Raw genomic sequence first — 27,392 nt, forward strand, 5'->3', positions numbered from 1 at the left:
AACTGATCTAGGTTATACATGATCTTCCAGTTTTTTAATTCTTAAAGAAAATTTTTTGGTGAAATTTTTTTTCAATGTGGAATATGAGTGAAAAAGTGATATTCAGATATGATTCTGGAATATTAAATAACATTTCAATGTTAACGGCTTCTAATAAAGATATAAATTTTGAGGACCACACCAAGGGTATGGGCTCCTGGAACAGAGGAAGGGCAGAGAGTCAGGTGCAGAGAGTAATTTAGTGAGGCCAGGCCAAGGTGGGCCAGCGCATGGCGTGAAGAACAGTGGTGGTCAGGAGGGCAAGGAGAGGAAATAAAACGTGAGACGGGGTCTTGCCTGCTGGGTCAGAGGCAGTCCAGATACATGAGAGCACGCCAGGGGACACATTTCTCTGACACCCTCTGAAGGACTTCTATCTTTCCAACCTAAGGTCTCCTTGCTTGTTACGATCCCCAATAGAAGTTTAGTCCTTCTGGGACTGAATGTCAACCTCATTCTTCTAAGAACTCTCTAGCTGGGGACAAAGGTCTTGCCTACTAGCCTGACTTAGGCCTCCAAGAGTGGTCTCCATGTTCACATTTGTTACCTCAGTGCCCGAGCTGGGCACGTATAGGTGCTTAAATATTTGCTGAATAAATGAATTTTGAATTTAAAAAAACATGAGCAGGATGGAAAGTGGAGCAAACGGTGGGGGGCACATTCTCTTCATCTGATGGTCCCTCTTCAATAAATCATTCATTCCTGGTCTAGCACCAGGGGCCCTTATGAGAACATCCCTAGCAAACAAGGCGCCTTTCAGAGTTTCAGAAGGTTCATTCAATCCTTTGCCTGGGTTTCTTCCTTTGCTGGCATTTCAACCTTAATTCTGCTGAAATAACTTTCTAGGTCCAACATGGAGACACTCCTGCCTGGGGTGCCACATCAGCAAATGGAATCTCAGATAACTTTCGTGTCCTTATAAATGTTCCACTCAACCGGAAACGTAATATATGCAGTCAGCCAATCCCCAAACAACAAGCCAACTCTGGGCCTTCTCACCCCAGACATCAATGGACTATGTGATGGACTATGTGGTACCAGCCAATCAGAGAGTTTCTGTTTTTCTCTTACTTGCTCTTTATTCTTTATCCTATAAAAGCATCCTGCTTTCCACCTCATTTTGCAGTTCCACAAAAAAACACTGTCTGCTTCACGAAGTGTTAAATAAAGTTTGTTTCTATCACCTAAATTGTCTTCTTTAATCATTTTCAAACAGCTCTTACATAGGAACTCAAAGCCCCTTCGTTAACATTCATTTATGCTACAAGGTAGTTAGATTAAAAATGTCAACACTCTCATGATACAAAAGGAAGACCAAAGGTTCAAGTATAATTTCATGGGGAGGAAGTGTGGAAGAAGAAGATTAGTAACCTCTTAAATTACATTGATCTTACTGTTGACTAGTGAAGAGTGAGGCACCTAATTTTGTAAATGCCACAAGCAGCAGAAAAACACCCATGTATAAATATATGGCCTTTCAAATAAATTTGACAATGAGTGCATTGTGAAAACATAGTAACTCTGGCCTCTCAGGGACAATACTCATCTTCAAACACCTAACTAAAATCTGGAGCAGATAAACACCTGAAGTTTGAAGCTGAACACCCTTAGGTTAATATTTTATATCACCAAGAAAATAATAACAAAAGGCACACTGATTTTTTAAAAACACTTTCAAATACTCCAAGCTTTAATGTACATTTTTTTCCAAAGCACACATTGAAGACATCACAAACTAACATTAATATCGTCCTGCATTTATAACTACCCTTGCAAATTTATTGTGAGAACACTAATTGGGAAGCAGTATTTTCAAAATGTGTTTTATCATCTCTAGAAAAGCTTTTGTCCCCTTTGCTCTCTGGCCAACAGTGCACATCTTTATGTTCCTTCTGACTGGATTAATAGTGGATACAAACATGACGTTTCTGGGATGGAGACAGTAGACCAAACCAAACCAAATTCATGTTGCCCTTAAACTTCCAGTTTCAAAAGGATTCACCAAAGTTCTCAGCAGTTGTCCTTACTTTGGCTGTACATTAAAATAGTCTGTGAGGCTTTTAAAAAAATACAGAGACTCAGACCCCAATGGAGACCGTCTGTAATCTTTGGAGTGTGGAGCCCAGAAATCTGCTTTATCAAAACTCCTCTATGATTCTAATCCAGTGTTATGGTCTAAATATTTTGTCCCTCCCAAATACATATGTTGAAATCCTAATGTCCAATGTGATGGTATTAGGAGGTGGGACCTTTGGGAGGTGAGTAGGTGAGAACGCAAAGTTCTCATGGATGAGATTAATGCCCTTATAACTGAGGCCCGAGACAGCTGCCCTGCCCTTTCCACCACATAAGTATACAAAGAGAAGTCTGCAACCTGGAAGAGAGTCCTCACCCAACCATGCTAGCACCTTCATCTTAGACTGCCAGCCTCCAGAACTGTGAGAAATAAATAGCTGTAGTTTATAAGCCACCTGGTCTGTGGTATTTTGTTACAGCAGCCCGCACAGACTAAGCCATCCAGCTGGGATTGAGAACCCATCAGGCTACAACCATAGGAACTGAGAAGCTGATCTGATCATGTCTCTTACATCTAACTTTCTTTATTTACAAGGCCCAAACATCTGTTAGCCTGGAAGTAATAGCTTGATGATGTTCCTCAAAGTTCTCATTTTCTTATCTCCTTCATAATTTTTACCACATTCATGGATCTATCACGTGTCCTAGTCTTTAATTAAACGCTTTCTCTAAATTACATTTTATTTTTTTTTTGAAGCTCCAAACACATTTATTAAGTTAACTAAAGAAGTGTCATCAAAATCCACACTAATAGGACTTCCCTGGTGGCGCAGTGATTGAGAATCTGCCTGCCAATGCAGACGACACGGGTTCAAGCCCTGGTCTGGGAAGATCCCACATGCCGCGGAGCAACTAGGCCCGTGAGCCACAACTACTGAGCCTGCGCGTCTGGAGCTTGTGCTCCGCAAGAAGAGAGGCCGCAACAGTGAGAGGCCCGCGCACCGCGATGAAGAGTGGGCCCTGCTTGCCGCAACTAGAGAAAGCCCTCGCACAGAAACGAAGACCCAACACAGCCATAAATACATAAATAAATAAATAAATAAATAAATAAGCTTTCATTTAAAAAAAAAAATCCACACTAATAAACAAGTTCTGTTGCAACTTAAAAGGGACTTCCCAAAGTCTTTAGTGGCAGTGGAATTTTGTACTGACATCATTGAAGTAAGTAGTGCACTGGGCTGGGCCTTTGTTTTAGGGGACCACTGACAGAAATCACCCACCTTGGCCAGGCACAGTAATAACTGCTTGCACCTGTTGTCTCACAACAGGAGGTTCCGATAAGGAACACAGTGCTGCCTCGGAAAACTAACTGGGAGAATTCGGGAGGGGTCAAAAGGAGGGAGGAGACACCAGCCCAACCTCCCAGAAACCCTCACCCTGGAATCCATCTTGGCTGAGAGATGCACAGGCGCCACCAGGAAGGACCGTGAGTTAGACCAAATATGGGCACAAGCAAGATGACTGGCCAGAGACAACCTGGAAGCTAACTCCATTACCATAAAACCTGAGGCCGCGCGCGAGCCACGGGGCACAGCAGTCCTCCTGGGTTCCCTTACCCTGCTGCTCTAACCTTGAGCACCTCCTTCCAATAAAGTCTTTTGCTTTGTCAATATGTGTGTCTCCTCGGGCAATTCACTTCCAAGAGTTAAAGAGACCACTCTTGGGCCCTAGAAGCAGGTCCCGCCCTTCTGGTAACATGTGGACTCTTTGGTTATATGGCCTCTAATGTAAAAGTGTTTTTCTATAACTGGATTTGACCTCTTCCATATAAGAAGATCTAAATTTTAATGCAAAGTACTTTTGGGCTATGTTCTTCATGGCCGTTAGCACTGCTCAACTTGTTCTCAACTTTCTGACAGTTCACACTGGCATCAAAAGTGAATTCCCGAGAGTAGAGGTGAGATATTATTAGGCAAGTCTTCTGACGAGCCTCAAGCACTGCTTCAAAATCAATATCGTCTGCCATTTTCACTACATACCTGGGTAGGCTTCTGGGTCCCTGCGGCGCTTGTACTCAGAAAGAGGAGGGCGGCCACTGGCTGTTGCTACTGTTAGGTCTCTAGGCCCCAGGCTGTGGAACCGCCCACCCAGAGTTTTGGGTTCTGAGAGCGGACAGGCCCCAGTGAATCTACAAGAAACAATGGGATCAGAGGAGCCCGCACGGGAGTTCAGGACGGCAGCTTCGGCAGCTCAGGATACACCCCTGTGACAGCACGAGCAAGCTCTCGGAAACGGCAGCGGCTGCTTCCCCGTACTCACGTACACCGACACACACGGGGCCGCTCAGAGCCCTCAGCACGGGCTCTCGCGAGAAGCTGCCTCCACTTCTAGTCTGGAGCTGCCGAAACATCGCGAGATCTAAGCATGGCCCATTCTCCCGCAGTGACTGCGCCACGGACATTCCCATCCCCCACTCAGAGAGGTACTTTTGACTCCGCACTACAGATAGGCATCCACATCTCCTAAATTACATTTTAAAACCGAATGATAATTAAAAACAAAAATTTGGGGCTTCCCTGGTGGCGCAGTGGTGGAGAGTCCACCTGCCGATGCAGGGGACACGGGTTCGTGCCCCAGTCCGGGAAGATCCCACATGCCGCGGAGCGGCTAGGCCCGTGAGCCACGGCCGCTGAGCCTGCGCATCCCGAACCTGTGCTCCGCAACGGGAGAGGCCACAACAGTGAGAGGCCCGCATACCGGAAAAAAAAAAAAAATTATTACAACTGTAAATAAGAAATCAGTAGTATTTGCCATCAAGAGAAGGCAATGGGGGAGAAAAAAAGAAAAGCAAAAACAAACACCCTTGTATTATTCAAAGTAAACCAGACATTGTTGTTTGCCTAAAGGTATCCAGACAGAGGTCTGCTCTCTGTTAACAAGGGATTGGAGAGTCTTGTTTAGTCACCTAGCACACTGACCCCTTGCCTCAGACCTAGGTCTAAGGCTTAGGGCTACTCTTGGCCACCAGGATTGTTCAGAAAAGGCAGTGTGAGCCAATTTGTGCTGATGAAACATGAGGAGGAAACTTCCTGGAGGCTTTTGGGAAAAAAAATTTTTTTCTCTCTTTTGAGAGACCCTGAAGGATAATGCATCTCTTCCTCTGGATGCTGACTGGGGCCAATGTTGAGCACAGGTGCCCTCCCTGGAGCAGCCTCAGCCATGGGAAGAGCTGCTGCCAGCCCAAGAGTGAGGCCAGATACTAAAGGCCCCAGATCCAGCTCAGCAGACCAGCCAGGACTCCTCCCTCCTGCCCTCTAGGCTATTTCAGTCCTTGAGAACATCCTGAGTTGGGTTTTCTGTTTTTAGCAACCAATCACATCCTAATACAGGGGAAAAAGCAAGTGTTTAAAGATATACTAGCACCTGACAGAGACTTGAGGATTGGGAGAGAAACGGTAAAGGAGTAATATGCGTATTGATTCAAGGTCGTCTAATGGCATGTATATCCATCAAATAAGGTTATCTTAATGGCATACAACCCTCACTTGGGAAGTGTGTGTCCTAGGTCGGGAGAGACTGATGGCTTAACAGAAACAAAGCCTCAATAGGCTCTGCTTGACTTACGTTTACTTCTTGATAACTTTTCTCAATAAGAAAATCCAAAGTGCACGTTGCCAGCTGCACTTCAGCTCCCATAGGAGTCTTTGAAAGTGTGGGCTGGGGATGGGGGAAGAATAACTTATCAAAATAGTGTCTGTGCCTCTGGCGTTAAGCATGGAGCTCTCTGAGCATTTCCTAAGTCATATCCTTTAATATAGTCATTTTATTTGGGGGAATCTAATCTTAAAAGTACACAAAAACTATGCAGAAATATTTTAAATTTCTCTATATTTTATAATAATGAAGTGACCTAAATGCCCAGCAGTAGGAGAAGATTAGGTAAATTATAGTACATCCACTTGTTGGCATATTAGACTACTAATTACAATGATGTCTCCACTAACAATGCAATGGCATATAACCACTTCTCTATTAAATGGGTCCGTGGAACATGCAGAAAGAAATATCGTGCAGTATGTTTTAAACCTTTTGACCACAACCCAGAGTAAACAGTTAACTGGAAGAAAAAAAAGCCCAATCTAAAAGGGGCTAGCTATGTTTTATTGAGGGACCTTACTGAGGACTGTCATTGGGGAGGCAGCCTCTCAGGTAGCTCTGAGGAACTGTTTCAAAGAGGTAAGGGAGGTGCCAGGATATATAGGAGTTTTTGCGTGGGGGTGGGGTGGGGGGTGGAGAACAGTAGTGGAACATCAAAAGATCACTGCTAATCACAAAGCACAGACATCTCAAGTTAATGATTTTAGTGCTTTTCTACCTATGGGAAGATGAAGGAGTCTGGGCTCATTGAAACTATTCCTTTGATATGCATCTTAACTATCTAGGGTCAGTATCCTGTTTTTCCTCCATTCTGAGTGCTGAACTCCCAGCAGGGCGCACCCACCGTGGTTGGCGGTAGTGCCGTGGCTGATGGCTTGATGGCAGCCAACGTTTGTTGTTTACTGAAATGACAGGCAACCCTCTTTGTCCACACAGTTCATTTTGCCTCTTGACCCAGGACATCTTATACATACTTTTATTACTAACACAACGGCTGCAGGAAACAACGCTTGCCAATGCTGGGTGTCATGCATTTTGGTATTTTTATATGAGCTTCCATTGGGTCTTTTCCAGTTCTTAGTTAGACCCACCACGTGGGTTTCATCACCAATGACGGCTCGTGACCCTTCACGGATTGAGCATGATCCCAAAGATGGAAAAAGAACAAATGACAAAAACGTATGTCTAGAAAACATGCTTGGGGAGAACGTGCCAAACTGTCAACAGGCTTGCAACTCCAAGGGATTTATTTATATTTTCCAATTTGTCTCTAATAAACTTTACTACTTTTTATAATAGAGATAATATTGCCATAGTAATTCTTAAGTTGTTCCCAAGGCTTCTCCTCTCCAAGCTAAGTAATCTCGGTTCCTCGCAATCCAATAAATTCACTTTATACCTCCTGATAAATTCCTGAGATCAAAGACAGGCGTGGCAGCCAGAGCCACAGGCAGCTTGTGAGCCTGAGCTCCACCCTGAACAGCTCTGGGCTTTAGCACTTCCTGACTCAGTGCCCCACGTGACCACTGCTGAATTATGTACACTTTAATGAGGAGATTGATGTCACAGTTATCTGAATCCTTGACTTCTCCTTTCCTTCCTTTCTTCCCACACAATTTTATTGAGTGCCTGTTATGTTCCAAATACTATTCTAAAGCTATATAAAAATATATTTTTGTATTTTTCAGTTTTTCTATAATGAGCATGGATTTCTTCCATAGTTAGAAAAAAATACACATTGTTTTAAAGGAAGACCTTAAGACATAGATCTTGTCTTCAAAGGTGCCCACAGCCCAGGAAGGAAGCAGTCAGGTAAACAAATATGTCAGTATGGGACTTACCTCAGTCCCTTGCACACCTGCTGCTGCAGCCAGAAAGTGGCTCCTCCTTTTCATTATTAGGGGCAAAGGGCTTTGTCTTTCTCCTCGCCCAGGACACCGTGAAATTCGTCTGACTCCCATCTCTGCCCCCACTCCTTAAATCTCCATTTCCATTTGCTGGTTGAGAGAGAGAGAGAGAGAGAGAGAGAGAGCAAAAGCGGAGAGGAGAAAGAGAGAGAGGAGGGAGAGAGGTGTCTAGTCCAGCCAGAGCTCTTTGCATCTGAGGTGGATTGTACCTTGGCCGTAAACATCTGACTGAGATTAGTGTTGGGGGAATCCTGTGGTGCTGGGAACACCTTGGAACTTTACACCATTCTGAGCTCGAACAGTGTAACACAGGCTAGGTGGTCCATCAGAGTTTATTTCCCTGGTTTTCCAAGTGCATCGTGGCTGGCCTGGCTGGTGACCTCTGGAGGAAAGAGACAGCGGCTCCATATTGGTCTGGCATCGATGACTGCAGCCAGATCTTTCTGGTTATTTTCAGGTTTTCTCAGTTAATGAGTAATGTTCTGATGGTAGCTTCTTTTCAGCACATTAACTTCTGATTCTGGTATTTCCCCAAAGAGGTTCAAACAAGTTCGCAGACAGCAAGCTGGATAAGTCACTAAAGAAAACTGCATAATACTCTTAAATCTATGCTCCAGTGACCGCTGCTTCTGGAGAATAATTGATTTATCACCATCTTGTTGAAGGAAGTGTCTGTTTGTTTTCCAACATGGGCGGCCTGTCAAAATGTAATATAATGCCAGGGGCAACTCCAGTCAGTCAGGGATATTTTAACTCAGCAATTCCATGACCTTTTGGACTCTTGCTGTAATCAGAAAAATTTCCCCTCAGCATATTCTTTTAATAATCCCTTGGACACAGTCGTGGCAGATTCTGACACGTCTAACCATCACAGACTGCCTGGCCTGAGTGTTCACACAGCGTGTGTGCACCTTCCAGGGCCACGGTTCTGCTGAATTGTGTTCTTCTGATGTTTGTGGGGCTGCTCAGGGAAACAAGAGGTGTCCGGGAGGCTGGGAGGCAGGTGTCAGGGTTCTGGAAAACCTGGCGAAAAACATTTCCCTCCAGTGCCTCTTTTGTTTGCACCTCATGATAAATATTCCTTTGGCCGTTTTCTAAACAGACTGCTAAAATGTCACCTTTTTAGAAGTGTGAGCGGCTTGTGGCAGAGGACTGCTGGCAGTCAAACAGACCAGGGGCAGGAGGTGCCTTGGCCTGAGTTGGTGATTTGACAACAAGCAGGCTGTTTGTCTGAAGAGTTGGCCAGGACTGGAAAATTTCAAGGTACCATCTTTCACACAGACAGAAAAAACAAAACAAAAGAAAAACAAAAAACCCTGCTGATCCTCTGAAAGTCAAACAGGGGTTTCTGTGTGCACTTCTGTCTCCATGAATGTCTCTCAATCCTGTGTGTGAGAAGCATGGAAGACGGAGCAGCAAAGATAGTCTTAGAACCTGGAACAGGTCTAGAGCTGTTCTAGAAAGGGGGTAACCCCACTCTCCTCCCCCAGCCTTGTCTCTCTTAGGAGCAATAAACAATAGCTCATGGAATGAAGCAGACAGATAAAAATGGGGTATTTACCAACCCAAACAGCCGGTCTGTAGAGTGGGAATGAATTATGTCATCTTGAAAATACATTTGGGATCCCCAGAAGCTTAATATATTGTGAGGCAAAGGAGCATATTATTTGAATTCACGCTTGTTCAATTAATGCAGAAATTAGTTGTAACTGGGTTCAGGCCCATCCACCCCAGAAAGAAGATGGAGTCTGTTCTGCTTTGCTCATTAGCACACCATTGATGGAATTCCATCTGAATTCCAGAAATTCCCAAGAGACTCATAAAATATACCTTAGTTGCTACACGTTGGAAAGTGGGAAAATAAAAGTCTTAATTTGTAAACTGAGGAAAAATACTGGACGCCTCAGGAAAGGAAAATGCCCAGGACTTCCTAAGCTGATGGGAGCTGGTCCTCCAGACAGAAAGCCTGTTTCCATTCAGTGGCTCCCAAGGCCTTATGTTCAGCAGGCCCAGATTTTTCTCAGCTCAGCGGAGCAGTGCTTGTTGACAGACACACCTGCTTTACCTTTGAATGGTTCCAATGCAGCAATTTTTCACTGGAAGCTTACAGATTATAGTCACAACCCATTGCCTCCCATTGGTAATGAATGATTTAAGAGTGGTGCTGTCCCATACAGTGACCAGTGGCCACATTAAGGACTTGAAACGTGACTAAGTCCCAGCTGCCATGTGCTGGAGGAATACAATACACACTGGGTTTCAAAGACTCAGGACACACCTGAAAATGTTGCATAACTCAATGATGTTTTATATCAATTACATGTTGAAGTGATAATGTTTTGGAAAGAGTGAATTAGATAAAGTATATTATTAAAATTAGTTTCACCTGTTTCTTTTAATCCTTTTTAATGAGACTCATAAAAAATTTAAAGTCACTTATGTGCATTATAACGGATAGCACAGTGTTAATGGTTTCATTTCCAGTGTGTAAAGAGTCATCAGCTCCATTTCCCACACCCTGTCAAAAATCTTCTTTTGGTCTAATTTTGAAGTCCTTTTAGTGAAACACCAAGCTTTTTTTGTTGCCAGAATTAGTGACAGCTTTCAAAATCCAGTAACTTTTAAAATGGGCAATGACTACTCAGTAGATTTGCACTAGGAAACCAGGAAAGAAACATTGGTCAAAGGGACAGTCCCACAAAGATGTTTTCAGTCAAACATTACATTTTCTTCACCAACCTCTTTCCACTTCTCCACCTGCCATCACCCCAACAATACACAAAATGGAGGTTTGTCTCAGCCCCACTGCACAGGTCTGACACAAATAAATAATTGTCTAAGAGTTATGCCAAAATTTTACATACCAATAGGGCTGGATTCCTTTCAGACATAAAATACTATGGGCAAAAGGAACACGGGAATTAGTAAAGAGACTCTAAACCTGGAGGCAATGGAAGGACATGATATCCATGAAATCCTGCAAGTATCCAGCCATTCACAGCCATCTCTCTCTGAGGAGATAGTGTCAGTGCCTAAGAAAGGTCAGATTCCAAAATTTCTGCCTAGATAAATTCATTTTAATGCTCTTTACATATTATCACTCCGTCAAGCTCAGAGGTACATGAGAAAGAGCCTATGAAGAAATTGAACCAGAAGGACACTGTATTCAGGAACCAAGACGCAGATTTGGGGAAAGTGAGGGATTAAGTGAAAGTCTGCTAACTGAAAAGTGAGACCTTGGAAGTTCCTAGCCCCCTACTCCAGGAAGTCAAGGGAAGCTTATAAATACCACCAAGCTGGAGATCAGAGGATCTTCTCTGGAGAAACTGAACCACCACAGAATAAAGATATCCAGAAATTGACTTTTTAGGGTCGCTGTGAAAAAGCCAGATGGCCATACAATTGCCCCACAGTAAAGCCCACCAACCAACAAGCTCCATTCAAACACACAGTGTAGCTTAAGCTGAATTACAATATCCAAGGATGACAGCCTTTTAAGGAAAGCCTCTGGTATGAAAGGGAAAAATAAAAAATATGAAGCCAAAAGTTAGAGGAAAAAGAGATGATACAAAAAAAAAAAAAACAGAATAAAACTTTAAATCCAGAAAGAGAGAATAGAAAAAGTAAATACTGGAAAGGAAATTATATATTAAAAACTAATAATAATATAAGAAAACTTATCAGAACTGAAGGACATGAGTTTTCAGATTGCAGAGGTCTAAGGAATGAATGAAAAAGAGCTATGTATCAAAGCCCATCACAAAATTAAGGGTCTCCATGCTAAATAGAGACACTCTAAATCTTCCAGAGAGAAAGCACGTCACATATAAGAATTGGAGGTCAGAATGACATCAGATGTCTCAACCACAGCATTTAAAAATAAAAGATAGGGCTTCCCTGGTGGCGCAGTGGTTGAGAGTCTGCCTGCCAATGCAGGAGACGCAGGTCCGTGCCCTGGTCCGGGAGGATCCCACATGCCGCAGAGCGGCTGGGCCCATGAGCCATGGCCGCTGGGCCTCCACATCCGGAGCCTGTGCTCCGCAGCGGGAGAGGCCACAGCGGCAGTGGGAGGCCTGCGTACCGCAAAAAAAAAAAAAAAAAAAAAAAGACAATAAAACTAGTTCAAAATTTTGATGGAAAATTATTTTCAACCTGGAATTCTATACTCACACAAACTAGTATCTTAATATGAGGATAAACTAAGGACATTTCAGACATGTTGTCTCAAAAATTTACTTTTGATGCTTCTCAGAAGCTACTAAAGGAAATGCTTCATTAGAATGAGAGAGTAAAACAAGAAAAAAGAAGACATGGGGTCCAGGAAACAGGGGAACAGGGAGAGAAGAGAGAAAAGAGAGGACTCTGAAAGAAATATCCCTGGGAGGAAAATGGATTGGATGCACTATGTATCAAGTTTGACAAAGTGAGGCATTGTACTGAGAAATGTCTTACAGAGCTATCTGAGGCATGGGAAGAGGTGTGGGAAGACCTAGCTAGTAAACAAATGAAATGAACAAACAGAAAAAGAGACAATAACTCCAGATAGAGCAAGTTTGTAAAGAAAAGTTGTGTGTGTGTACTATAATTGGGATTTACCTGCATCTAGTAGATAAGGGGAAAAAAGAATGAGGGGCCTAAGAGAGACAGAATCCCATTTATTATAACAATGTCTAAAATCATTATCCTTGATTCTGGGGAGGAGAATTAAGGGAGAAGAAGGCATGAGTAACTAGGCAGAAGGTGATGTCACTTGCTGAGACAGAGAGCAATGGAAAATAAGCAGATATGGGGAATGGGGAAGCACTAGCTTGTCTGCTTAATTTTGGACATGTTGCATTTGAGGTGCTTATAGGTCATGCAGGTGGAGATGTTGAGCAGGAAGGGATATACTGGATATAATGGTCTGGGGCTCAGAAGAGAGGACCAGGCTGAGGACATCTAACTGAAGGTGGTATGGGTATGTAGATGGTAAATGACGCTGCTGACGTTACATGGGGAGGGGATGTCAGGTGAGAAGAAAATTGGGTCTAGGAACAATTCCTGAAGAATGACACAGCATCAGGGTGAGAGAAGGGGAATGCACCTGGCAAAGGAGATTGGGAAGGGAGGTAGGAGAGGTAGAGAGTGTGAGAGTGTGGCTTCGTGGAAACCAGAATACTTCCAGACCTAATATGAAGGTAGACCCCACTCCCCATAATATGTTCTTTTCTAGTTGTACTTTCCTTCCTGTACTATAAGGAGATGAAAGTTTATGCAATCGATTCATTTGTTCATTGGATAACTATTAAATGAGCACCTACTATGTGCCAAAACTGTTCTAGGATGTAGATACAGCAAGTACAAAACAGACAAGGCCTGTGTTTTCATGAAGTTTATCTTCTAGGGGAGATTAACTGGTAGAGATAATAAGGCTGGAGGAGAGGAAGGGAGTGATCAAGGGTGTGAAATGCTTCTAAGGAGTCAAGAACAATGAGGACTGAAGAGCAGCCCCAGGATTTAACCCCATGGAGCCGAGTTCATAGGAAACATTAGTGTGGGGGACAGAAACCAGACCAGAAGGGCTAGGGAACAAATGAACCCATCAAGAGAGGAAACGTGGGCAACTCCTGTGAGAAGAATGAGCAAGAAGGGTAGGAATAGAACAGTGCCTGCATGTATCCTCTTACAGGGAAGCCTTCAGTCAGGAGTGATTGGTACATGTGTAACGGACGACAGGAGGTATAAATAAGGGAATAAGATTGAAAACGTTTTGAGAATAAGATTGAAAAAGTAGAAAAAAATAAGGTCAGATACTGAGTCACGTGAAATTTCTCAGAAACGGGGTGGAGGGAGGGACGAGAATGCAATTAGAGATTTGCCTTTGAAAGCAGAAGGGACTTCTTCCATCCTATTAGAGTGGCAGAGATTTGAGGAAAATGGTGAAATTCAAATAGCAGTGACAGGAAGAGTGTTTGGAGATGTGAAACATGTGCGTTTTTTATTCCCTGACCTTGAGGGAGGGGCATTCATTGTCTCAGGAGGAGCAAAAGAGGAAGAGAATGAGAAAGGCTGGTGAGGTCAACAAAGCATTCAAACAAAGGCACTGGAAGGAGAGGAGGCTGAGGGCCGGAGATGGGATGCTTGAATGACTGATTTTAAAAGATTTGTGGACAGGGATGGGTGAGCTTGAGTCTAGGGAAAGGTCATTGGAAATGAAGTTCAGGAAGTGCGTGGCCGAGGAACTGAACGATCCTGTGGCCAGGAGGATGGGAGGAGATGGAGTGGAGAGGAAGGCAGGGCCAAGGTCCTCAGTGCCAAAGCCTTTAGGTGACTGGTCTGGCTCCTGAGAAGTGAGACTCCACTCCGGGACTAAAAGGGGAACAGGTGAATCCCTGAACAAAAATCTTGGCAGTCGGAAGAAGGTGTAATGCATCCTGGAACGAAATCCCCAAATGTTGGCCATGGGTTATTGACTGTGGTCCTCAGTAGATGCTCTGTGTGAGACCAGCCTGCCTCATGGGACCAGCCCTGCAGTTGGACCCTGGGACTTGTTGTTCCCTTCTACCTTAAAGCCCCACAGTTTACACTTACATGGTACTTCACAGTTTACCTAAAGCCAGAGGCCTGGGTGTTGTGTCAACAGTGCCTTCTGTCTTTAGACAAAAGCCACAGGTCTCAAGCAGTGTTTGGGGCAGGTCAGTCTTGTGTTCCCTTAAGCTGCAGGTAGAGGGACACAGCCCTTATATTTAGAACAGTGTTTCTGAATAGTGCTGTAGCTTATACTAGAATCACCTGGAGGCATGTGACAACACGGATTGCTAGGTCCCGCACCCAGAATTTCTGTTTCAGAGAGTCAGGGGTGGGGTAGGAGAATTTGCATGCCTATCAAGTTCCCAGATGCTGCTGATGATCTGGGGACCATATTTTGAGAACCACTGGTGTTGAGCACTGTTTCTAAATTCTGGCTGCACTTTGGAATCACCTGGGGAAATTTAAAAACTCATGTGGTCTGGAGTGAGGCTTGAAAATCAGGACTTTTCAAAGCTCCCCAGATGATTACAAGGTACAGTGAGTGTTGAGAGCCCCCGATTGAGCCTGAGAAAAGCACATGGGACAATTGATTTCTTCCACTCTTCAAGCAGCCATAGATAATTACTTAAGCTATTTGGACATTCACTTTCCAAGAGATAGTTCATATAATGAACTACCATATCTGGGATTTATTTCCTTATTTGACTTTGTGATTTTTTTTCTTTTCAGATCATCATAGAGTGTGCTTTTCTAGTGCAGAGGGGATTGTGATATTTGTTTATCTGATTAAGATGAATCTGCAATTTAAAGGGACATTGGAAAATGTGGTATATTTCATTTCATTAATGGAAGTGACATGGCTCATTAAGTCCCAACAGTAAGTTTCCACTTGAAAACTGTGTAACTTCCTGGTCAGGCTTGTGGGGCTTTGTGTCCTTGAAAAACACATTTCACTCTAAGAATTTATCATTTGGAACCCACAGAACTTGCTTCTAGGTTGTCTGCTTTAAGGAGCTAATAGTAACCTGGACAAAAGTGCTATGCAGTGCTTTTTGCACTCAGGAAGCCGTCTTTTTTTGTTTTGTTTTTTTTCCTATTTCTCAGTTGATGTATACTTGGCTAATTAGCGCTCTGCTGTTGACCAGTTATAGCTCCTTCTCTAGGGTCCATGATTCTGGAAGTTTAGAGTTGTGGCCAAGTCATAATGAGGTCCTTCCAGTATTCTTATAACCAAATTACATTAAACAAACTTCAAGGGCTAACTCCAGATTCCTCAGCACTTTTTTCTTTCTTTCTTTCTTTCTTTTTTTTTAAAGCCTCCAATGTAACATTGTAAAACCTGTTTGTGGTGCTATTGAGGAGTATGGATTTTGGAGTCTGAATAGCGGGGCTTAGTTCCTAGCTAAAGCACTTTACTTTTAGGATAAATTACATAATTTCCCTGAGTTTTCATTTCCTTATCTGTAAAATGGGAATATTAAATGACCTGGCTTAACTACTTCACAAGTTATTGTATCAAAAGACACCATGTGTGGGAATGCTTTCTGTAAACTGTGAAACAAAATACAAATGTTAATTGATGGATTTCTACCACAGTGATCACAGAATGTAAAACTCTGGAAAGTGGGTTTTTAGGGACAATTGAGGCTTCAGTGTAAATATTTTCATTTCAATTAGAGTGGAAACAAACACACTTTCCTCCTGTGTTCAGCGATCCTGGGACCAGACCAAATAATTTACCTGCTTGCTCCAGGAAGTATTTGCTCCTGGAAAATAAGACTGGGAGCCAGTGAAAATGACTTACCTACCAACAGTTAACAACTTGCCCATCAAGACTCTTTAAGACCCTGTCTTCCCTGTGCCTGACAACCCAAAGCTATTGTGTTGTAAACTCTGCCCAATCCGTTTCCTGCCTTCCAAGGCTTTTATCCCCAAGTTATTTATTCCTCTTAAAATCCTCTAAATATCCCCCCCTTGAGTTTCCCCTTTTGAGACACAATCTTGTCTGTCAAGGTGATGTTCTCTCTTATAAAGCTAAGTAAAGCTTAGTTTTTCCTAATTAACAGGTTTTTCTGGTTTAAAAAAAGGAAGTTGACACAGTGTTGTTGAAAATCTCTCTCTCTCTCTCTGTATATGTCTATATATATATGTATATGTATATCTATATCTATATATCTATATCTATATCTATCTATCTATCTATATATATATAGTATTCCAACTTTCTTCCATAGCAGGTATGGCTTAGTATGAACATAAAGGAATTTTATCTATTTCCAGGTACTATTCAGTGCCCTAGATGATCTTATAGATGATTGATTTTTCATCTAAATGCATTGTCTGCAAAACAATTATTCTAAACCTCTGGGTAGTTGAGCCTTGGTGAATTGAGAGCAGAATGGAGTAGGATTCAAAGCTGGCTGACTCAGAATATCTGGGACTGGAGCCTAGAAATAAGATAATTCAAGTTCCATGGGGCTTCTGATGCTCAACCAGGGCTGAGATATTTGGTTTAATGTATTATTAATTATGCAGAGTTGAGGTTCTCAAACTCCGATGTACATAAAAAATCTTCTGAGGAGCTTATTAAAAATGCAGATTCCAGAGCCCCATCCCCAGAGATTCTAATTCATAGGAATAAGGTGGAGCCCCAGAATCCATATGCTGATTAAGCATCTATAGTCTTCTATAGCTAACATTTTGAGAAGTGCTGATTGAAGTAGAGGAAGTAATATTCTCAGAGCTGCAGGAAACTGGTTATGATTAAAGTCTTTAGATGATAGCAAATAATGAGATACCATTTCCTGAAATAACACTTTTTTATTCCGGGCTTTATTTTCCTCATTTGCAAAATGGGATTGATAAGATTTATTAACCATGAGAGGTGCCCATTTTTTTCTGTGGCAGGACCCTGACTAAAATCTGCATAATGAAAGAACAATTGACAAACTTATTAATTAAGATCCTGTTTTGAACTATATTGTGTTAACATTGCTAAACTTCTTTAAATTCAATGTGTTGCCTTGAATAAAATACCCATTCTCTAGGAATACGTCAAAGTATGTATAGGTTCCTCAAATATATTTGATTTTTACTCATCTTGGAATTTGAAATTAACCAGTGTTTTCATAAGTTCACAAATAACATACAAATTCTTATGTTAACAAACAATTGAGCTACTAAAAATGCCAAGTACTATAGGATATGAGTAGAAGGGATGTGACAGGGGTGTAATAGTTATAAAATAAGGTCAACCATAACAAATAAACAACAAAAAAGTTATGGGTCCAAAGGAGAGGGGACAATTACAGAAGATGGCACACTTAAAAAGTGAAAATTATGGTATGTGAATTATATCTCAATAAATCTCTTATTAAAATGCATATTTGGACCCCAATACCACTTCTGGGTATATATCCAAAGGAGTTGAAATCGAGATCTCAAAGAGGTATATGAACTCCCATGTCCATTGCAGCAGTATTTACAATAGCTGAGATACAGAAATAACCGAAATGTCCATCAACAAATGAATGGATAAAGAAACTATGGTATATTCATACAATGGAATATTATTTAGCCTTGAAAAACAAAAGAAATAAATCCTATTATATGTGACAACATAAATGAACCTGGAGGATATTATGCTAAGTGGTAAAAGCCAGAAGGACAAACACTATGTGATTCCACTTATAAGAGGTATCTAAAATAATCAAATTCATAGAAATAGAGAATAAAATGGTGGTTGCCAGGGGTTGGGGAAGGGGAAAATGGGGAGTTGTTCGGTTAGTATAAAGTTATGCAAGGTGAATAAGTTATAACAATCTACTGAAAAGCATTGTGCCTATAGTTAAGGATACTGTATTGTGCACTTAAAAATGTGTTGAGGATGGATTTCATGTTGTGTTCTTACAATGACAACAAAAATAACAGCAACAAAGAGGTACAAGGAAACTACTGGAGATGATGACATGTCTATTACCTTGACCGCAGCAAGTGTTTCACAAGTGTATGCATATTAAATTGTATACAATTTATTAAATTGTATACATTAAATTCATTAAGTTGTATACATTAAATATGTGCAGTTTTTGTATATCAATTATACCAAAATAAAACTGCTAAAAATGAATATTTGGGAAAATATAATAAAATACAACAACCAAGATAGAAGTTTATTTCTTTCCTATATAAAACAAGCCCCAAGATAGTCAATCCAGGACTGATGTGGTGCTCCAAGGGGTCAGGGAGCCAGGCTCTGTCATCCTCAGCATGTGGCTTCCATCCATGGTTTAAGATGGCTACTTGAGTTTCAGCCACCACATCTGCATCCCAGCCAGCAGGAAGGAGGAAGGGGAGGGCAAAAAGGCATGAGTCTTTTCCCTAAGGTACTTCCCAGAGATTGTGCACATCACATCTTACATCTCATTGGCAGAATTAAGTCACATGGCTCCCTAACTAAAAGGGAGGCTGGGAAATGTTGTCCTTATTCAGAACAGCTCTGTGTCTGGCTAATATTCAGTAGGAAAAGATTGTCTCTTATTAAGAAGGAGGGAGAGGACAAATTGACAATCTCGGACACATGGACATTCTGTAGAGGGCCTTGAATATCATGTTAGAATAGTTTGTACTTAATTTTTCAAGCAATTTGGAGACAGTAGCTTATTTTGAGGCAAAAAGCAACATTATTTTAGGGATATAATCAATCTCTGGCAGTGATGTGTAAGATGGATCGAAATGAGGAAAAACTAGAAGCAGGGAGGCCAGTTAGATGATCACATTAGACAAGCAAGAGGTAATGTAATGTGGACAGTTTAGGACAGCAGTGGGAGGACTAGGGCAGAGACACTCAACTGAAAGAATAGGACCAGAGAATTTGACAACTGAATTTATCACGCATATGGGCAAGGAGGTGAGAGAGAGTGCCAAAGTTTGATCATGACTTCTCAGAATGGGGGTTCACAAACTCAAATGTCTACAGGGATCCCAAGGGTCCAATAGATAATTGAGCCAATGCACTCCCACCTCCCCAAAAGAAGGCAAGGAAGTAGGTGAGGGTCTTCTGGGTGCTGAGCATCAGGGAAGCAGTTTAGGCCCATGGAGGCATGCAGCTCAGATTCTGAACATGACTGGGCAAAAAGGAGGGGAAAATACCACTCCTTCTTTTGAATCTCCTATAGCAGGAGACATAAACCATTTACTGATATCTCCCATTTTAAAAATCTCAAACTATCCTGTTAAGTACCCTGTTAAGGAAGTATAAAATACCAGACTGTGGCTATGTAATCACTTCTACCCTCAGCCCCTAAGACGGGTATTAATTATATAATAAAGCCAGCATTTTTTTTTTTTTTTTTTTTTTGGCCACACTGTAGGGCATGCAGGATCTTAGTTCCCCAACCTGGGATCGAACCCATGCCCCTTGCAGTGGAAGCACAGAGTCTTAACCACTGGACCACCAGGGAAGTCCCCAAAGCCAGCATTTCTAAATGCCCTAACAATACATAAGAGATAACATTTATGTACAGTTCTGTGGTTTTTAAAGTACTTTTTAAAAAATCCATTTAATTACTCCCTTAAATGTAATTCCCATTTCACGTGTGAGAAGACCAGGAAATAGTCACGTTGGATAACAGTCAACTTGGTGGGAAGGGCTGAGGCCAAGATCCTAATCAAGGTCTTCCTACCTCCTAATCCCAAGGTCTCCCACCTTTGCTACGTGAATGAGCAGGAAAATGGACATTTCTAGATTGTGTGTGTGTGTGTGTGTGTGCGTGTGCGTGCACTGTGCACTGTGGTTATTGCAAAGAACTGAGAATGCCCCCAAGTGATCTGTGAATCATGATTAACTTGTCATGTTAGAAAAACTGTCCCAGTGTAGGTGGATAACCAGTGTTCACTGTGATATGAGAGCTGTCTCTCCAGCTGGGGCACTGAGCCCTAGTGATGTCTCTAACCTTCCTAAATCACTTGTACATATTTTCTTGGTTGATGTGACAACTCTCTCCTCTTGTTGCTACTGATTTATGCAGGTGCTTGTTGCTGCTGATTTTTCATGGTGTTCACTGAACTGGCTGAGACTCTGGATTGACTCATGGCCCATCTAGGTTTTCTTTTTTTTTTTTTTTTTTTTTGCAGTACGTGGGCCTCTCACTGTTGTGGCCTCTCCCGTTGCGGAGCACAGGCTCCGGACACGCAGGCTCGGCGGCCATGGCTCACGGGCCCAGACGCTCCGTGGCATGTGGGATCTTCCTGGACTGGGGCACGAACCTGTGTCCCCTGCATCGGCAGGCGGGCTCTCAACCACTGCGCCACCAGGGAAGCCCCCATCTAGGTTTTCTTAAACTCTTCCTATCTAAACTCACAAAGATATAAACCATGCTTTGAGCTTCGTTAAGAGAATTAAAACTCTGCTAACCTAGAATAAAATATATCTGGTAAGTATAGAAAAGATGAAGTGTACTACAGTTATTGATAACATGAGGAATTTGGGAACAGCCCAAATATCTCATAGTAGGGCCTTATGCGTCCTATTTGTTTATCATCATGAGCAAATAATGATAGATCTACACAAAGAAATGTTATTTATTCATTGAAAAATGGTAGTTATAAAGACTACATAGCCACACAAAACAATATATTATATAATGAGGGGGGATGAAGTAGTTAAGAAATTGAATGTGCCCTACAGTTTTTATTATGTGAAGAGGATCAGGATATGCCACCCCAAAATATGCCACTTTGGCATAGTATTGCTATGAGCCGAAGGCAATAAAAAAGCAGCAAATACAGAAAGAGCTCTCTGCCCTTCCTTTATTTGCCTAAAAGCAGGATATAAATTTTGCATTGTGAAGATGTTCCCCCTCCTCGCTCCTGGACCAGGAGGAGAACAACCATTATCCCGGGAGACAGAAAGTCGGCCCTGAGATGAGTCTGTACAAACAAATCTTACTGAAATAACTTATCTTCCATTAGTTTCCCCATATATTTACTTTCTTACAATTTACCACTGCCAGGAGCCCAACCCCCTTTTCCTTTGTCTTGCACTTCCCTACAAATTTATCACCCTTTGTTAAAATGATATATTTGCCCCCAATTCTAACCACCCCTCAGAATTACTCACTACTGGGTTCTCCAGTGTGTATGAGCACTGCACACATAAATAAACTCTCTTTTATTTTCCTGTTAATCTGTCCTTTTAATTTGCAGAGCCCCAGACACTAAACATAAGAGGGTAGAGGAGAAACTTTTTCCTCCTCCACACATGTTAAATAAAAAGGAAAATGGCAGAAAGGAAATATACCAGCATGCTAATATTTGTTATGTAACATATAGGACATTCAAACAGAAAAAAGTCTTGTCAAAGCAACATTTTGTAAGAACTGCAAATTAACTGAGCACCTGCATCTCTACTGTTACAAACAGATTTGGTTTAGGTGTTGATCAGTAATAATACCTGGCGGGGTACTTTCCTCTAGAACTTGATAAGGAGAACAGAACTTGATGAGAATGACTGAACCCAGGCTATGAAGCAAGAAATATACACAGTTTTACAAGAGAGTTGACAAAAGCATGATGATGAGTCAGGTTCTGAAGTCAGATTATTTACTATTTGCAAGTTACTTAATCTTTTTGTGTCTCCATTTCCTCTTCTTTAAAATAAGGATAACAGTAACTTCCTGCTGTTGCTGAGGATTAAGTAATACTGCCTGTATATGGTAAGTACTCAGTATAAGCTACTAGAAACATTTTGATAATGAGTCTCTTTCTTTTCTTGCTAAGAAAGTGTTGATAATCCTTAGCCATGTGTAGCAAAAGAATGGCTGTATCAAGTGTTTGGCAACTTGATTGCCCCCTCACCCTGTTTGATAACCTGGGTGACATAGCCCTGGAAATTTCTTTCTCTGGCCTGGGAGATCTGTGGTCTCTCCTTTGGGTGGAAAATTAACTCTATGTGTGTGGTCCAAAATGAAGATGATTTCCACAAGTGGGCAGAAAAACAGACGCCATGATATTTCCTATGAGGCTCTGTCATATGCTCTTTCCCACTCTGCAGCACACAAGGGTATTACAGCTTCGACACGCACCCTGCATCATGTTAGACATGAATAGTGGGTGGGATGGAAGGGCTACGGGTGAGTCAAATGCAGGAGGCAGAAAGTGTCAGGGGACAAAATAGAACGATGGACAAGCAGTCACGCCTTGTGACCTTGGGCAAATGGATTCACTCTGACCCTTAGTTCCTCTCCAGGTAAAATGAGGGGACACAGCTGGGTACATTCCTTCTACCACTAACATTCTATGAGTCATTGCACCCCTCCCAGCAGCCAATTCTTCTGAAAAGACAGAGGAAACACTGCAGGTCCTGATAGGCCTCCATTGACTCATGTCATCCCAGGCAGATTGCAATGTCCCTCAAACCTTTTCTTTACCAGTTAGTCTGAGTAGTACTCAAGGCTGAATTTAGGCTGGAGTTGGGAACAGAGGACCTGAGCTCCCACTTGTACAGACTGGGGGCTCTGCATTTATTGGTTGTCTTCGTTGTCCTGGGCAGTTGCTGCCTCATCTCTGAGACACTTTCATGCTGTTAACTCTGCGTCTTTCTTTCTCCCAGCACCCTGCAGAATTGTGCTGGCTGATTTCTCCATTTACTTTTGATAAGTTCAGTTTGCTTTTGGCTTTAACTTGGAGTTTTGGTGCTGAAAGAAAGGAGACAATATTTCCTCCACCCAGAGCTATATTTTCAGGGCACAGCTGCCTAGACCCATGAGAAATAAGAGGGGGGCAGAATTCCCTGGTGGTCCAGTTCTTAGGGCTCCACGCTTCGAGTGCAGGGGGCCTGGGTTCGCTCCCCGGTCGATTCCACAAACTACACAGCCAAAAAAATCCAAGAGGTAGGTAGCTATGAGATTGAGATCATGGGCAAATCCTACCCGGCTCCCTCCTGGTGGGAGAAGAACCCAGTGAGAATTTAATCTCTGGAGGGTGGAGTCCAAAGAGTTTTGTGGGTGGATGCTGTGTGCTGGTGTCTTATCAGCGATGGGTTGAAAGGAGAGCTCTTTTCTGGGTGATGCGTGGAGCTGCCCATCAGCTGCCTTGCTCAACTCCCAAGTTCCTGTGACTGACTGCCTGAGGTCTGGAAGAGGCCTTAATCTTTGACTGATGGGATGTTGGAACTAGAGGGTCCCCGAGAGCTGTTGGGCAGTGTGACCCTGAAGCCCTGTTTGGTGCTACCCTGGAAAACTGTAACACCAATGCTGATGCAGAACTCACTGTGGGAGGCCTTCTAGGTGGATTAGGGACCTTGTCATTTCATATTCATGTTGTGTGATCAGTACATATACACCCACAGACTTGTGTGCAAAGCAGGTGACTGGAGAATGGATGGCCTTTCTACCAAGGCATTTGAAATATTCTCTCCAGGACAGCAAATAGCAGTCTGGAAATAATAGCTATGTGTACACAGTATTTATTGAGCTCCTATGACATGCCAAGCACTTAATAAGGATTATATCATTTAATGTTCACTGTAATCTCATCAGGGTGGGGCCACTTTTATCCACATTTTGTGGATGGGAAAACAGAGGCCTAGAAAATTTAAATAACTCTTCCAAACTCACCAAGTTACTAAGTAGCGAAAACAGAATTTTAATAGAAGTAATCAGTCTAAGGAACCCCGGCACCTATCAAGAAAACTGAACTGCTTCCCCACATGTGACCTCTGTCCCAGTGACATGGTTAACACCATTTATTCTACAATAAATTTCATTCATTGTAGATGAAGAACCAGGACTTTTGGAACCTTACAGCCTGGATCCAAATCCTGTTTTGCCATCTATTGATTGTTGTAATGTTGGACAAGTTTCTTTCTTTTTTTTTTTTTTTTTTGTGGTATGTGGGCTTCTCACTGTTGTGGCCTCTCCCGTTGCGGAGCGCAGGCTCCGGACGCACAGGCTCAGCGGCCATGGCTCACAGGCCCAGCCGCTCCGCGGCATGTGGGATCTTTCCGAACCGGGGCACGAACCCGTGTCCCCTGCATTGGCAGGCCGACTCTCAACCACTGCGCCACCAGGGAAGCCCAAGACGAGTTTCTTAATCTCTGTGCCTTCATTTCCTCACCTATGAAATGGAGATAATAAGAGTGCCAAGTTGATGGCTTGTTGTGAGGATTAAGTGAGATAGCACAGGTAAAGCTCTTGGCACATAAGTGCTAGCCCTTCTTACCATATGTTAGCTATTTATTTTATGACAAACTGATTTACTGATATATTTACAGATTTTCTACTGTATACCAGGTACTAGGTTCTTAGATGTAGGCAGAGGAGAGGGACAGGATCCTGTGGCTAAAGAGATAAGTTATGGGAAGGGGGAGACAGATATTTAAACCACTTATGATATGAACTGTTATAATCCACAGTGGTTCACTAAGAAAGGAGTGACAGGCAGGAGATAAAGCTACAGAGGAAGGTTTGGGGCCATATACAGCAGGACAAGGAAATCTTCTGTGCTAAGGGGTTGGGACTTCATCCTGTGTAGGCAACCAAGGAGCTGGGGCATCTTAAAAACAGGGGATGACACAATCATTTAGGAGCTTTACTAACCTCTGTCTGAGCCCTGTTTAACCAGAGATGAGCGTAAGACAAGATCCAACAGAAGAGGAGTCGTTCTTAGGAAACTTCTCTGCCAGATATTTAAAAATTCTGTTTGGAAGCTGATATGTAGATTTTATATAAGAAGATTCATTGTACAAAAAAAGGACTTCAGATCATTTTATATCCTGATCCCATTTGCAGCGTGCAAATGACTCTCATTGACTTAATATATTTGGTACCCACTAGCAGGTATAAAGCAATGCTGTATAAATAGGAATGTAGCCCATGCTGCCAGGGGCTCCTCTTGTCAGGCAAGGATGACAGTGTGTTCTCTTAAGAATATTAGATAATTCATGAGGCAGTTCCCTCACTCGGTATGCCAGAGGATGTTTGAGTTGGGGACATAATCTCCAGGGAACAGGAATAATTTTAAGAGTCAAAACTAGGGTTGGCTGGTTTTTACAGCAGTACACCCAACCCGTTTCACCACTTCCAATCTGCATGGCTGATTGACTAGCATGACCAGCCAGGTTTTCTTTGCCATGTATGCCCGGCTCCAACACAAGGAGCTAAAGGAAGTGGAAAAACCCCAGGTTAACAATAAAATAGCCAAGGAAGCGAGCAAGGATTCAGCATAAAATGGTTCATTACAGTGTTGATTATAGTAGTAACAATGCCCACCAATTAGTAAAGTGTTTAAAAAATATTATAGAACACCTGTAACACTCACTACTATGATTATTGAAAATGATGACAAGGAAGAACAGGTAATGACGACTCAAGCAGATTGTGCTATATCATAATGTCAAAAAAAAAAAAAAAAACCCACCAAGCTTCTAAATTGATGGGAACAATAAAATCTTACTTTTGGGGGGATTTTTTTTTGTTTTTTGGGGGGTATGCGGGCCTCTCACTGTTGTGGCCTCTCCCATTGTGGAGCACAGGCTCCAGACGCGCAGGTTCAGTGGCCATGGCTCACGGGCCCAGCCGCTCCGCGGCACGTGGGATCTTCCCGGAGTGGGGCACGAACCCGTGTCCCCTGCATCGGCAGGCGAACTCCCAACCACTGAGCCACCAGGGAAGCCCCTAAAATCTTATTTTTGTAAAAGAAAATAAAAGGTTCATATAATAATAACTATTATCTCTAGGTAGTGAGATTATAGACGATCTATGTTTTACTTTTTTGCTTATGTGTACTATAGTTTTCTAGAATGAACATTGATTAATTTTGTATCTAAAGTTATTTTTTTAAAAAACAAACAAAAAAAATCACCTTCCTATCTCTCCCTGGTTCCTACCTACAGAGGTGGCAGCCATCTCCTATTTGCCTGTCTGGTGGCAGAAACTTAATCTCAGTCAATTTGAGGTTCCCCATTCTCACTGAGATTGAGTCTGAGTTCCAGGAGGCTTATGTTACATCACAGCTTTGGGAAGGGCCGTCTGGCTCTTGATAACCATCTACTAGGCTGGCCCCTGCTTGGATGTGCAGCATTCCCTCTCCTGGTCCTCATGTGTGAGGTTATCTCATCCCCATTGCAGGCCTCTGGGCCTCTCCGAGTGCGGCTCGTTTTGATTCTCTCAGCCCACTCTGGAGTCCACTTTTTGGTGCATCTCCCTTTTCTGCTTGGGAGCATGAGGGAATTCTAGGAGGCTGCTCTGGGCCATTGACCTAGACACCCCGCATAACCATTTCCCCTCCTTACCTCTGCTTCTAACCAGTGCAGGATAAGTTGGGGTGGCTTATCACCCCTCAGGTTCCAACTGGAAGGTAAGAAGAGACACCTTCTGCACCCGAATGCCTCTAACCTTTTGGGGTATCTATCATTCCCTTGGCTTCCACTCCCAGGATGCAGCCCAGGGAAGGCAAGGCATACGGTACCTCTTCAGGGTCCCAGCTTTTTTTTTTTTTTTTTTTTTTGCGGGACGCGGGCCTCTCACTGTTGTGGCCTCTCCTGTTGCAGAGCACAGGCTCCGGACGCGCAGGCTCAGCAGCCATGGCTCACGGGCCTAGCCGCTCCGCGGCATGTGGGATCTTCCCAGACCGGGGCACGAACCTGTGTCCCCTGCACCGGCAGGCGGACTCTTAACCACTGCGCCACCAGGGAAGCCCCAGATTCACTCTTTAATCAGTATTGAACTATTTATTTTTCCTATTTCCTTTGTGTCAGTTTAAGTAATTTGTGTTTCTCAAGAAATTTTTCCATTTCAACTATATCGTCAAATTTTTTGTTGTAAAGTTGTTACATTACCATATTAAATTTTAAAAAAATATTTAGGATCTGTAATTATGCCCCCTTTTTTATTCCTGGAATTGGTAATTTGTGTTTTTTGTTTCTTGATCTATGCTTAAGGTTTATCAATTTTATTGATCTTTTCAAAAAACCAATTTTTAATTTTATTTCTGTTTTATTTCCATCTCTATTTTTATTTCTTTAATTTTTGTTCCTGTCTTTATTTCCTGTCTTTTTTAAAATTTGCTTTTCTTTTTCTAGCTTCTTGGGATGGAAGTTTAGATCATTAATTGTCAAACTAAAGCTAAAAATTTCCCTCTAGGCACTGCTTTAGCTGTGTCTCAAATTTTGATGTGTAATATTGTTATTTCTTTGATTTTTAAAACCTTGTTTTTATTTTTTGAATAGGTAATGCAAGCACATAGAAACATGTACAAAAGTAT

This window comes from Hyperoodon ampullatus, assembly GCF_949752795.1.
Source record: "Hyperoodon ampullatus genome assembly, chromosome: 5".
Lineage (NCBI taxonomy): Eukaryota > Metazoa > Chordata > Mammalia > Artiodactyla > Ziphiidae > Hyperoodon > Hyperoodon ampullatus.